Source organism: Triticum urartu, chromosome 2, assembly GCF_003073215.2.
Source record: "Triticum urartu cultivar G1812 chromosome 2, Tu2.1, whole genome shotgun sequence".
Taxonomy (NCBI): domain Eukaryota; kingdom Viridiplantae; phylum Streptophyta; class Magnoliopsida; order Poales; family Poaceae; genus Triticum; species Triticum urartu.
Genome location: NC_053023.1, coordinates 731750546 through 731765053, shown reverse-complemented (window position 1 = coordinate 731765053; position 14508 = coordinate 731750546). Strand labels below are relative to the sequence as shown.

Below are 14508 nucleotides of genomic sequence, written 5' to 3'. Positions count from 1 at the left end.
GTGCCGACTGCAGAACCATGTAAGACAGGTGAAATGCATGTCATCTGTTCATTAGCCTGTCACATGTTTCCAGATTTTACTGTCTGGACTAAGCTAAGATTTCTTGTTTCAAATCACCCCCAAGGAGTATGTTGTATTCAAAGTCCTAACCATTCGGGCCGACATTGTCTTTCTCCCAGCACTTTCAGAAACGGAAATCATTTGCGATGAGCCTTACCGTTTAGCACAGAAGATAAGACGCACTCGCTCCTTTTGACTCCCAGACTGAAGGCAGCGAGCTTTTTACTCTCTTAGCTCGGTCGAGGATATTATGTATACATCCCTTTAATTGTTTGTCTTGTCTGCCAGCATGTCTGTTGGATAATTTGTTGGCGCTCCTTCTGTCTTTCTCACTGCTCGATGCAAGAGATGTACAATAAAATATTAAAAAAAATCTTAGCTGAGTGCAGACAGTAAAACCTGTTATACATGTACAGGCTGAGTGCAGACAGTAAAACCTGGACACATGTACAGGCTAATGAAACGATGACATACATTTCCCTTGTCTTACATGGTTCTGCAGTTGGCACAACAAATGGGGCATACATTTGATACTTCCTCCGTTCCTAAATATAAATCTTTTTAGAGATTCTAATATGAACTACATACAAAGTAAAATAAGTGAATCCACACTCTAAAATATGTCTATATATATTTATATATATAGTCTATATTAAAATCTTTAAAATGACTTATATTTAGGAACAACGGAGTACTAGATTTACCTGGCGGTCAAACCCAGCCATTTACTTCTAGATTCTCTGATTGGAAAAATCTACAGGTCAATAAACAATCCAGTTTTCCCCAAGTACACCAGCGACTAAAATCGAACCCCCAAACACAAACCATTTTTTCTTTCACTAAACGCACACCACAAATCAGTTTTTGTATCAAAGATTATTCATAACCACAACCAAGCTACTTTTTTTTATGGTGCTACGGCGGGCTTACGTCGACCTGAACCATTTTCATTATATAAAAGAGTAAGATACAAGACATCAGGTACAACAGATATCAACCAACACACACAAGAAGGCACAAGGAAGAACAGAAGAAGAACCAAAAAGAGCTACGATGAGCATCCAACACCAAGAACTTAGCACCCGACACTACTAGCTGGACCGATAAGAGCGGAAGCAAGCTTTGTTGAATCAATCGAAAGGAGATCCGTCATTGAGAAGACGCAGAGAAGAAGTTGCCGGCTGCTCTGCAATCACTCTACACCTTTAAAAGAGCTAGGAAGTCGCAACCACCGTCGAAGGGCATCCCACTGCCTAGCCACGTCGCGGCAAAGTGAGCCATCGACCGTGTCACAAGGCAATATTCCGCCGAGACAGTGTCAAAGGGCAATATTCCGCCGAGACAGACCCTATGCCGTGATAAAGTTTGGGCCCAAAAAGGTTCGCGCGTGGACTCGTCCGTTTGGGTCGGCGCATTGGACTGGCGTTTTCGTCCGTTTTGATCTAAACGAACATGCACAGACAATCTGGGTTGACGCGTTGGAATTGCTCTAGTGAAAGAATGAGAGAGGAGAGCGTGTAGCACAAGATGCAGCCTTCATGTGTGCGACACCGCGGCGAGGATAAGAAGAGGAACATAGCGAAATCATTAATTAAGGAGCATTCTTTGCAAACATCACTTCCGCCCTCCCAGGTTGCGACAAGTGGCATGCTGCATGTGCATGCGCCACTTATTGCAGCCGGAGAGTTTTCCCTTTTTCCATAGACTCATTTATTCAAAACGTTTTATCTCTGAAACCATGCGTCCAAATCACTAACCGTTTCATCATTGGATTTCTTGTGTTGAGATTTTCAAAACTAAATCTTATGTTAATAAGTTTTGATGAACTTTGTTTTTTTAAGATGAAAAAACCCAATTGGGAGCATGTTTTTTCTTTCTTTCTGAAAGCCGTTTCTTAGAGGCACGGCCGTGCCTCTCACAGAAGAAAAACCGTGCCACTCGTAGAAAAAAAAGAGAAAACATGTTTTTTCCGTTTCCCAAAGGCACGATCGTGTCTGTCGCGGAAGTAAAACCGTCTCTCTCATGGAAGAAAAAAAAAGAAAACACTTTTTTTTTCATTTCCTAGAGGCACGACCTTGCCTCTCGTGGAAGAAAAATCGTGCCTCTCACGGAAGAAAAGAAAAAAGAAGAGAAAACGAGCTTTTGTTCGTTTTCGGGAGGCACGGCCGTGCCTATCGTGGAAGCAAAACCGTGCCTTTCACAAAAGGAAAAAAAAAGAGAAATCGCGTTTTTTTTCATTTTCGAGAGGCACGGCCGCGGAAACAAAATCGTGCCTCTCGCGGAAGCAAAAAAACAAACGTGTTTTTCTTTGTTTTGTTTCTGAAAGGCACGGCCGTGCCTCTCACGAAAGCAAAATCCGTGCCTCTCGTGTAAGCAAAACCGTGCCTCTCGGAAAAGTAAAAAAAAGAGCGCATTTTTTGACGTAATTTTTTTTGTCAAAAAGCTAAGAAAGACCTGTGGAAAACCGAAAAAGCATCTAAAAAGTCAGAAACATATGCAGAAAAGAAAAAAAATCAGACAGAGTACCCAGAGCACGATACATTTTTTTTTGAGACAACCCAGAGCATAATACATGATGATGATGGTTGAGAGCACGCCAAATCCTAAATGACCCTTGAGAGGCCCTTGAAAGAGCGCTCTTCAATTAGTTGCTGTCGGAACACAAGCATGACGATGGGCCAAACATGTATGCCAGTAGATGTATCCTGGGCCGTAAATGAATGACTAGAGCCTGGCAGATTTCAGATCCAAAGCATTCCAATGGCCCAGATTCCTGCGTGCCTGATGCTCGGCCTCATGCATCCAGGGAGAGCGGAGTGCGCGGCACGTGGGGTGCCCACGCCGCCGGCTTGTCCCAGTCCCGTCTCGTTTCCCGTACCACTCCCCTCTCACTCTCTCTCCGCCGCTTTCCAATGCCGGCGATGCTGCAGTAAATCCTCCGGCGAAGGCGGCCGCGGCCCTGCTCGGTCGATCCCTCCCACCCCATGTCCAAGGTTTGAGCAGCTGGTGGCTGCTCCACCTTCCCGGCGTCTCACCGGCAGGCGGTCGTGCCAACATTTCGTTCGAACCATCATGCTCGATTCGCCTCCTCCCGCGACGCCAGGTATGGCTGGTACCTTGCCCCCACCGAACCACGCTGCGTCAGTTTCCTCTCCGGCGGTCGGCGCCGTCCTCCACCACCCACCTGGGTTCGCGCGGGGAATTGGGGGAGGTGATGATTACAGTTCTGCTGTTATGTACGTACTCGTGTGGTGCTAATACGTACAGTACTGGACTAGAGCTAAGATTTTTTTTAGAAGAGGTAGATTCGAGAAACGTGGCTCATACTCTCATATTGCGCCGTAGTTCCTGACTCCTGCAGGACTGCACCTGATTCAATGCAGGAAGGCAAATTATTTCCTTCAGTTACTTACCGAGTTACAGTTCTCGCTTGATTTTTGTATGCCTAAAGAGTGGCACCATCTGTTCTGTAGTGTGTGTATTAGTGATATCTTTATCGATTCTCGACTCATATCTCCTTTGTTCCAACAGCATGTGTTGAGAGGAGGTTGGTAGGAGAAAATGCAAGTCTGCAAAATATGGTACGAGCCTGGTTATTGTATTTGAAGGTCCTGCCACTGCACATGGATTATTGTTCAACTAACTACCTTTATCACTGAAATTAAAATGCAGCACAGAGAGGGACAGGAGGCTGGGATAAGGAAGCGGCTCCGAGAAGTCAATTTTTTGCCATCTTGGTACTCACAATCATGGGTATCTATGGTGCTCTTGATGGGCTCCCAGCCTCAGGCTCCACGCTTCCCTTAGTGTTGAATGGATATTGCAAAACTAACAGGTTGATGGATCTTGGGGCGTCAACGAATTTGGCTTATCAGACAAAAAGACTATTCTCCTGTCCACATCAGGGGCGGAGCCAGAAAATTTGGCCAATGGGTTCACTTGTTAGCTCATTGTGAGGACTGGGTAAAGTCATTGTAACAAATAGAGATATGCTACTCACTCTGAGCCATATTAATTTTGAGAGTACCTAACCATATTAATTGACGCTGGTTTAGTACTCATTGAAGAGTGCAAGACGTACCAGTTTGATGAAATTATAAAGTCACTTGTTTAAATTTTATAAATAGAGTCACGAATATAGCTCCCTAGCTTTAGGACCAACTTCTCAACTTCCAGAAAAGATTAAAAAAAACACATTAGTTTGACAAGTTTCAAGTAAACTACCATGAAGTGAAAGCTGCATGTAAATTTACTCACATTTCAGAGTGCACCCTTCGGATCTTTCATCATCTGAAAAAAATAGTTTATCTATGCATAAAAGGCTTTGGGAGATCATATAAATTAATTCCTCAGAATAGAAGGTTTGGGGGATTAATCAACAGAATTTAACACACCTACATCTGGTGGGTAGGCTTGAAGTCCTTATACATCATTATCTGAATCCGATGATGATCAATTTCTATTTGATAAATATTCGCACCATAGCCTAGGTCAATCAAAGTTCAGATGAAATATAGTTAGAAAACTAGGGCAAAGGTTAATTTCGTGCTAGGATAAGACCTGCACAAGAAGGACGATGTGGTCTCATTACCTTCAGTTTGGATTTCAATTGCCGGTCGCTGCTGACGGCTGACCTGGTGTTCTCAGCTAGTCGGCTTGCCGCTGGCCGTCGGCGATCCGGCGCCGCCATGCGCGAACATAGAGACGAGAGACCAAGAGACGATGTAAATCGGGGAAACGTACTGCGGAAACGAGAGGCGCGTGTCGTGGGTTGCGTACATATTTTTTTTTTGAGACAAACGTGGGTTGCGTACATGATGACATGGAATTGATAGTTAGCCCATCCAGCCTGCTTCGTGGATGGTATGGTATCACATTTACTTACGGGCTTTTTTTAGCTGTACTTACAGGTTTTTTTTCCTATATAAGAAAAACAAGGTGTGAGCTTCTGGTTGGGCTACTGTTATATAAAACATTAATGGGCCAAAAGGCTTCTCGTTCGCATGTTCCAGTTTCGATGGGTTCAACCGTACATTCGTATTGGGTTCATACAAGCGATCGCATCTATACATGTACGTGACGTGAAAAACTCGTTGGGTTCAGTGAACCCAACGGCTACACGCTGGCTCCGCCCCTGGTCCACATTGACATGTGTTGTTGCACTTAAAGAAATGGATTTTTTGCCAGGAGCACATAAGGAGAGGTATAGAAAAATATTCGTTTATTTATTAATGCAGTTTTGCTGCCTTTATTTCAAGGGCTGAAATTCCTTAGTGCGCTGAAAATTATACTATGTAAGACTAAATTTTATTGGAAGAAATTTCTCCATTGTTACGGATGAGTAGATTGCGGCTCCTCTAAGCCTTAATATAATTTCCCCCAGTATGCTAAGCCTTGGCGATGGGATGGGATTCTTCACCTCAGGGGAGATGGAGTGAAAAGGTTTGTTGTCAATGGAAAATATTGCTATGAAATTATATTTCCTCCCTGATTGTGTATTAGGGACAATTACTTTGTAAAGTTAGTGTCTAATATGTATGGGAATGGAGATGTACTTTACGTTGACATTTTCCTTATGATTTTTTAATGCCGGCCAGAATTTTTATGTTAGTCATGTTATCTCTTTTGTTTACCAATAGAATCAGGATGAGAATTTGAGTAACCCTTGTGAGTGACATATCGAAAATCCTCATATTTGACTTAATTAGACAGGCTGGGGAGGAATCTTGTGGTAGAGAAGCATATATGGCATATGTTACCAAAGGGTTAGGAAACCTGCTCGTTTGGAATGCAGTTATGAAGTTCTACAGAAAGAACAGATCGTTTTTTAACTCTCCTTCCAAGACTGCTGCTGTGTTAGTCCACCACTCTGATGATAAAGCCTTCAAGTACCTAGATTTGCTTGCCAGTAAAGTTGTTAGTTCAGGTGGGTCTCTCATACTTTGGAAATAACAATTCTAAATACCATCGCAAAAAAAAACTGCTTCTAAATACTTAATACCAGTAGACGTTTTGTAGTACCAACAGTGTAACTACTAAATATATGCTACCCGCTTTCGGTGGTGGATTTGTTTGAAAATTTTTCTAGTGATATAAAGGGCATCGTAGACATGACATACAGGTTATGTCCGTGAGTAGAAAAATGACATCTGTTTTTAGTAGCTTGTAAACTTTACCGTGTCCTGTTTGTAGCTTCTGGTTACATAGAGACGAGGGAAATCATGCTGGATATTGCGACATGCGCAGTGGCATTTTGTCAGTTACGGATGAATGGATATGATGAATCGTCAGGCACTTAGGCAGGAATTCCCTGTCAATGTTTGATTGATCTTGATTTAACAGTTGAACTAACGATTTCTATTCTTAGCACAGATGCACTGTCTCATGTTGCTGAACACTCCAGTTTCCATAATTCACTTCTAGGATATTTAAGTGATACAAAATCCACATTGGAGTTATTCAAGGCTTCAAAAGAAAGTACATCAGAAAATGAATCAATCCCAGATAGCATTGGCTACTCGGCAGCATATTGACGAAAACGCTGTGCTCTGATGATTTGCAAAGTTTCTCAATCCATGGAGAGGTACGTGCATGAAATTCAATATTCCTACTTCACTTAGCAGTTAATTTGAAGTTCAATTCTGTACTTTCAAACTTTCAGATAGATTATGCTACGTATTAAGTTTCCTTTCTATGCCTCCTTAGAACGTCTAGATCACAAGCAGAACACTGAGTTTTTCTATGCTACCGGTTCTCACAAGCTGAAGACAGAATACATGTAAGATTCTGACTTCTTAAAAAAGAATGGTCCGCCAAATCATATTGTTTAAATGTCAATGCTAAATTGTCAAATATTTTGCTAAATCAGGCCATGCCTTGTCAACCAGGAACTTTTGTCTTTGGCTGTTGGAGATTTCACCTTTTCTCAATCTATTTACCAGGATGAACTACGTCATCTTGATAGGTAATCTGGCTGTTATGTTCACTTGTCACATAAACTTCATTTATTGAAGAGTTCTATTTTTTGTTGTTGCTACAGCTTGTTGGGTGAAAGAGAACAGGTTGGACCAGGATGAACATTGGGATCTAGCAATCAGGCTGGCTAGCAGTGCTGCCGCCACCAAGGTGATCATCAGCTAGGCGGTCTGGACAATGTGCGAGGAGTGGCTGCACTCTGTAGTCTGTAGGCAGTTCTCCTAAGGTAAGGCTGGCTGTATGAACCTGAGCTCCTCTCCTCCTCCTCTCTGAGATCTAATCTACACAATCTCCATCTTTTTGACCGGCCTTCTCGTCTCCTCCGGCCTCCATGATGGGGTAAGGTGAGGGGAACCTTGGATCTAGGGGCGTAGCTAGGCCCCAAGCTACAAGGGCCATGGCCTGGGCTCTGGCAGCTTGATGCTTGGTTTAATGTAGAAACAGTAACACTATTTGCAGGTGTTCATTACTGTAGCAACAAGGTTGGCCTGGCGCATGGCTATAACCTGGCTATCTCTTTTATCGTATCTGTCATTAACGGTTAATAGATAGTATCATAGTAACACGTATACTTCTGCAGACATAGGAAAAAGGAAGGGCATGTCTAGGGTATATCTAGATGTGTCCTAATTATTGCACATCTAAATGATTTAATCAAACTAGAAGCAAAAAAGAAAAAAGACAAAATAAAATGCCCACGCGAATCTTCGTGTAAAATCAATGACATTTTTATTTTTATTTTTTTAGAAATGGAGGAGGACCCCCGGCCTCTGTATCTGGACGATGCATGTAACCACTTTATTAATTATTCATACAAGACCTTACAAAGGCATACAATAGTAAGACTGAAGTCATCGTCTAGGCAACAAAAGTGTCGCTACTCCTATTCAATTGATGAAGGGATGCTGATAGTCTGGGCCTAATACCAAACAGACCACGCAGCCAAACCTAACATCTAAGACCTGAGGTCCCAACCAGGACGCCTGGCGGGTATGGGCACCCACCACTCCGGCGTGCTCCTCAACCAGGACGCCTGCCAGGTATGAGGCCGCCGCAGCCACCTGCCACCAATCCATCTTCAGAACTATACTGCTGCATGAACGTTGCCCGGTCTAGTTGTCGCCGACGCCACCACGACGCCAGACAGCGACGACCTCCTGCGCGAGTCCATCATCGCACATCAGACGCCTAATCTCCAGAGCGCCATGCCATCGAGATCCGACACCATCAATGTGTGTGATGAAGCACCGCTCCTCCTCTTGTCACCTCCAGCCATTACTTGCTCCAAAACGATGCCCCCATGAGGGAAAGCGTTACTAAGAACGTCATCATCGTCCGATCCGGGAGACCTAGATCTAGAGTTTCCCCCGGAGCATCCCGAGCCTGATGACGCCAACTGCAACAACGATGCCTCGACAAGGAGACGACATCAAAGACGCCGCCATCGTTCGCCATGACCATAGTCGGCGCGATTTTCATCGGCAGTTGCGCCACCGGGCGTACGACACCGGCCTCGCTGGTTCCTTCGACCGTAGCAAACTCCAAAACGATGCCCTGAAGAGGGGCTACGGCGCAAGAGCACCGCCATCGCTCGATCCCATGAAGATCTAGGGTTTCCCCCGGAGTTGCCCGGGTTGTCAAGGACCAGACAAAGATGCTGACGTGTCGCACTCGCCATCGCGCCGACCGTGACCTGGAGACCAAGCTCACGCCTAAGCCCAGATCCGGCCGCGCCGCCGCCGATCTGGTCACGCCGCCGTCGTCCCTGGCGACCGTGGCGCCCCAGATCTTGAAGCCGCCTGCCACGGGGAATGGGATCGCCGGAGCGCCGCCAGCCCCCGTCGTGACGTCCGGCCGCACGCCGCGCTCCAACCCGGGGGCGCCGGCCTGCGCCAGCTCCTCACGAGCAGGAGGGCACCTAGTCCCCGCCGCCGCCGGCGATGGCAAGGCTTTGCCTGGCCGCGCCCTTGGGCGGCGGCGAGGGAGGAGGAGGACGAGAGGGGGAGTCGGGGGCGACGGGATCTGGGAGCCTCCCCCAGCCGCCGCACGGGGGCGACTAGGGAGGGACGGGACTCCCTACTTATCATGGCGTATCTAGATGTGCTTTAGCAAAATGGTAGAAAAAAAAAAGGCTGTTGGCTCTATGGTATCCATCAGACTGGTAACATTGGTAACGAGCTGGTGGGGTTGGGTTCTCACAGGCACAAGAGAGTTACGACTTTGAAGTCTAATGGCCGGATACTAATGGCGATTAACAATAAAAAGCTCCCTACTTACCATGGCGTATTATTCTTGGCGTGCTGCTTTAATCGAGTCCATCATGCTAAAGTGTGTACATATGCATGCTTGTTCTCTTTGCGAATGTGTACGGATGCTTGTTGACGATTATTTAATGAATGATGATTTCCTGATGGTTGCTTCTTTATAGGCGATCTGCAGGTGGATGGGGAGAGAGCGAGAGAGAGGGAGATCGAGATGGCACAATGGTGGTGGGAGGGGCGGGAGCTGCGTATCCTCGTCCTAGCCAGCCTCAGCGCCCAATACTTCCTCGTATTATTTGCCGGCGTCCGTAAGTTCCATATCCCGCCATGGCTCCGAGTTTCATTCCGGCTGGCACACATCGGCAGCGACGCTCTGGCCATCTTCACCCTCGCCACGCTCTTCAGCCGCCAAAAGAATGGGCCGAGCTGCAGCTATGCGCGTGGCAGCCATGGTTTGGAGCTGTTATGGGCGCCGATCGTGCTGATGCACCTCGGTGGGCAGGTCGTCATAACCACCTATAAGATTGAAGACAATGAGCAGTGGAGCCGCCACATCCTAACCTCTCTATCCAAGGTCAGTAGGAAAAAAAATTCTAGCCCACTTTTCATTTAGTCATATATATGTCCCAAGAGTTCAGCCGGTGTCCGCATCGCAAACATGTTTTTCTTCGTATACCCTGTTAATTATCCAGGTTTACTAGTGTTCTCTACATACATCATAAATGTGTATATATCCGAACTCTCTCCTCTTGTCCTCTTAAGAGTTGTCGTTTTCGACACCACTCGGTCTCTAAAATACAACCTTGACCATTTTTTTCTTCTGTTAAAAGGCATTGCAAAAATCCAAATAATTATACGATGTGGAGGTACTTTTCGATATAAACTGATATGTATGATTTCCAAGTATCAAATCCAAATACTGGTAAATACATTAGTACTAAAACTCAAACTTGTACTCTATTAAAAGTTTAAAACCATAAATTCTTACAAAAATAATAATTAGGGTTACTTTATTCACTTCAAATATTATTTGTTCTTTACGGAATGCAAAGTACACTCGTGTATAAAGTTGGGCGAAAGCCTATTTAGAGAATGAAGGAGCTTAGGAGAAAGCAAAGTGATTGATCAGTAGTTTCTAAACTTTTCTTAAATTTAAGAATTTCATGATTTTTTTTGTTAGTGGTCGGACAAAACCCAAATGGAGGGAGTAATTTCATGCTTACAACACTAGTATTAATTGGTACTTTAGGAGAGTGGTGCAATTAGGTAGCATCTTGAAAATATGTACATCCTATTAATTGGGTTATATCCACCTTGTCAGGTCGTTGTCGCACTCTATGTGTTTTACAAGTCATGGTCGTCAAATGACAAAAGTTTGTTGGCTGCAACAATTTTGCTTTTCGTCATGGTGATTATCAGATGCTTCCAGAAGGCCCTGGACCTTAAGAGCAGTAGCTTTAATGCCCTACGGAAGGCCAGCTCGTCCGGGATTAGCATCATTCAGGACACCTATGTCACAGAAAAAAGCAGGCTTGACAAATTTATAAAAAAAGCAAGAAAGGTCGTGCACCGTGATGGACCGCGGGGATCATCGGCAGACCTCCCAAGGCTACCATACCAGCTATTTTTGGACTTTCCATGTCTCTACTCTGATCGTGTTGGAATCCTGAATTTCTGGTTGCTTGACCCAAAATCAGCTTATCAAGCAATAGAAGGCGCACTGTCTGCTATGACCAGTTTTCTCTACACCAAAGATGATACTGTCAAACCCTACCTTGGTTCCAAGGAAGCATCAGCAACGGCCGTCTTCCGTCGGTGCACACAAGTACTAGCTTATGCAACGGTAATCGTAGCCATCTGCCTGGTACAGACTAGTAGCCAGAAAAAAGATTATAACAGTGAAGATACCTGGGTTACACTAGTGCTGTTGTGGGGCACTTTTGTGCTGGAGCTGGTTTACTTGGGCGTACAAACAGCTTTCCGGGACAGGTTCTCTGGCAGAGTTCTCCAACATAGTCTTATTGGATTATTAGCCCATAACAGAAGGCACTCGAGGTTGAGGACGATTGCGGGATGGTTGCAATGCAAGGACTTCCTCGACGATTGTTGGCACATGAAGCCTATCTATTCGTGCGAGGAGATTACAGAACTGGTCCGTCAGCATGTCGAGTCATTGTGGAAGCACTGCATCTTGGACAAGGAGGCTTACAGGAGGCATAATGATACCAGAGGCGAATGGACGCTCACGAGTAAGCGATGCCTCGGAGAACTGGGTTGGAGCGTACGGAGGCCATTTGACGAGAGCATTATTCTCTGGCACCTGGCCACAGATCTGTGCTTCCAGGCCATAGATTTAATGTTTCATGGTGAGGTCACGTCTCCTGATGATCGTCAATGTGCCCGTAGGTGCAGAGAAATGTCCAACTACATGATGCATCTCTTGTTTGATAATCCTGAGATGCTAATGCCAGGCAGCAGAAAGAGTTTGTTCGCAAGGGCCTATCAAGAACTCGAAGACATGCTCCGCTATGAGGAGGAGGCACGGCTGAACGAGGACCAGATTACACTGTTAGTATTTGAGAGATGCCACAGAGGCATCACTGGTGATGCTTTGAGGCTTGCTGAAAGTTTGCTGGTTGATGCTTACCATGACGACGCGACCCGAATGTGGAAGGTGATCCAGGGCGTGTGGGTGGAGATGCTCTGCTTTTCTGCCGGCCGGTCTCGTGGATACATGCATGCAGAGACTCTGGGAACGGGGGTGGAGTACCTCTCCTATGTCTGGGCCCTCTTGGCACACGCCGGGATGGAGACATTTCCGGAAAAGCTTCAGAGGGAGGGTCTGTCGGTTGACGGCGATGATCGGGTTTAGCGCGTACCACATTTGTTCTCGAGGAGATTGTGATTGGTTTCGCCGTATGTGTTGTCTCCTTAATTGTTGGTTTTGCCTGCTAGCAGACTCCTCTACTTCTTAACTGAACTACTCCCTTCGTTTCAAATTACTTGTCGTAGATGTAGATGTATCTAGATGTATTTTAATGCTAGATACATTCATTTCTGCGACGAGTAATTTAAAACGGAGGGAGTAGTATATAAGCAGCACCATGTCATTCCATGTCATTCTCCGTGCCCTTCATGTCCGGCTCCGTAAAAATAAGTCGTCAAATGGGTGTGTGCCGCAACTCTCAAAGAGCAGATGATGTGTAAATAACCGACACTTCGGAGAGAACGCATGTCTGTTCGTACTCTTAAGGTACATTGAGCTTCTTGAAGGAAGGACACTGTCAGCATTCTTATGTAAGCACCTATACAAGCAGGTCATTTCTGTGTATGGCTGAGATCGATGCTGATGTTTAAGCACTAGTTTTTTTTTTAGAAGAATGTTGAAGCACTAGGTGGGCAAGACTAGTATAGGATCTGGGCTTTACCTGCGATCAAGTGATTCTGATATATGGTTGTTTAGATGGTATGCATCTAGAATTTTTGTTGTATTTAATTGGATCATCCACCATGTCGGGTTATGGTTGCGCTCTATGTGCTTTACAAGTCATGGTACGCAGATGACAAAAGGTAGCTGGCTGCACCAATTTTGCTTTTCATCCAGGTGAATATCAGATGTTTTCAAGAGGCTTTGGATCTTAAGAGCGGTAGCTTTATAATGCCCTAAGAAAGGCCAGCTCGTCTGACCTTATATAGACAACAATGAACTCAAGAAGTTGCACGGTAGCTCTGGCCTCTACATCAAGCAGTGCACACAACCATCTTTATTATATTATTCAACGAAGCCTTAATGCGCACCGGCACCCGCTCTATATTGGGAGCACCAACCGGTCTAGCATACCCTCAATACGCACCGGCACCCGCTTTATACTCAGTCGTCACTATCTTCCGCCGTCTCATCTTCAGAAGTGATAAATGCATTGACCTTGCCAAACCCTTTTATTGTCGACACCACCATAAGGCCAGACAATACCACCCTCCTATGTGTGCCCATCAACATGCGTCCAGTATCGAGACCCCACTGCACCACACCGCCGAGACCCGCTGCCGTCAACGCTAAAGATGCAACACCACTCCACCTCCTATCTCTTTTAGCCAGCACCTGCTTCAAAACGATGCCTTCGGAAGGGAGAACGACATCAAAGATGTCGTCATCGCCTGATCTGGGAGACCCAGATCTAAGGTTTTTCCTGAAACATCCCGAGTGTGGTAAGGCTGTTAGAATTTTGCTAGTAGGTCTTTGGCCCAAAGCCCAACTAAAATTCTGAAATTCTCTTGGCCCATTCATGCACACATGTGAGTGGAGTGAGTGAGACTAAAGTTTAGTCCCACTCTATGTGGTTTTGCTGCGCATCTGAAGCCGCCCGCCTTTAAGAGGCGCAATATAAGAGGTGGCGCACGAGAGCAGTCTACTGGTTTCAGACCATGGGCTGCTATGACGCCACCAAGGGCAAGCCTGAGGGCGATCTTAATCCATCACAACTGGAAGCTTTTGAGAAGATCGATACTCTCTTTAAAGCCGCTCTTCTGAGTGTTCTGGATGATTCCATTGTGGATTCGTATATGTCGTTTGAAAACGGTAAGGACATGTGGGCTGCGCTCGAGGCCAAGTTTGGTGCCTCGAACGCCGGCAGCGAGTTGTACGTCATGGAGCAATTCTATGACTACAAGATGACTGATGAGCGCTCTGTTGTACAGCAGGCTCATGAGATACAGTCGCTCGCAAAAGAACTTGAGTACTTCAAGTGTGTGTTGCCGGACAAATTTGTTGCCGGAGGCATCATTGCCAAACTTCCACCTTCGTGAAACAATTTTGCTACTTCCCTGAAACACAAGAGACAAGAGTTTTTCGTTGCGGATCTCATTGGTACTCTTGATGTTGAAGAGAAGGCGAGAGGAAAGGATACATGTGCTCGAGTTGCTGAGGGAGCTTCTAGTGCCCACATGGTACAGAAGAAGAACTCCCAGCCCAACAAGTTCAAAAACAACAAGAACAAAACTCAGGGCAAAGGCAAGTTTGATACAAAGAACAAGCCATCACATTCTAGCAACTTCAAGAAGAATTCTCATAAGAAGGGGAAGGGACCTTGCCATGTCTGCGGTGATCCTAATCACTGGGCTCCGAAGTGTCCTAACCGCTTTAAGGAGCGCGAACATGAGAAGAGCGGCAAGTCCGCTAATGTTGTCATCGGTGATATTGATATGAAGGAAT

General features: G+C 45.5%; 1 long non-coding RNA gene and 1 pseudogene across 1 annotated transcript; both read left to right on the top strand.

Annotated features, from left to right (window-relative positions):
* The first annotated feature begins 2900 nt into the window (after nt 1-2900).
* LOC125534474 lies at nt 2901-4822 on the top strand. The gene is made up of 3 exons (XR_007294496.1): nt 2901-3163; nt 3592-3641; nt 3733-4822. It is a non-coding gene; the product is annotated as an uncharacterized LOC125534474 (long non-coding RNA).
* A 781-nt stretch (nt 4823-5603) lies between these two features.
* LOC125538330 lies at nt 5604-7028 on the top strand (annotated as a pseudogene).
* Nucleotides 7029-14508: the final 7480 nt, after the last annotated feature.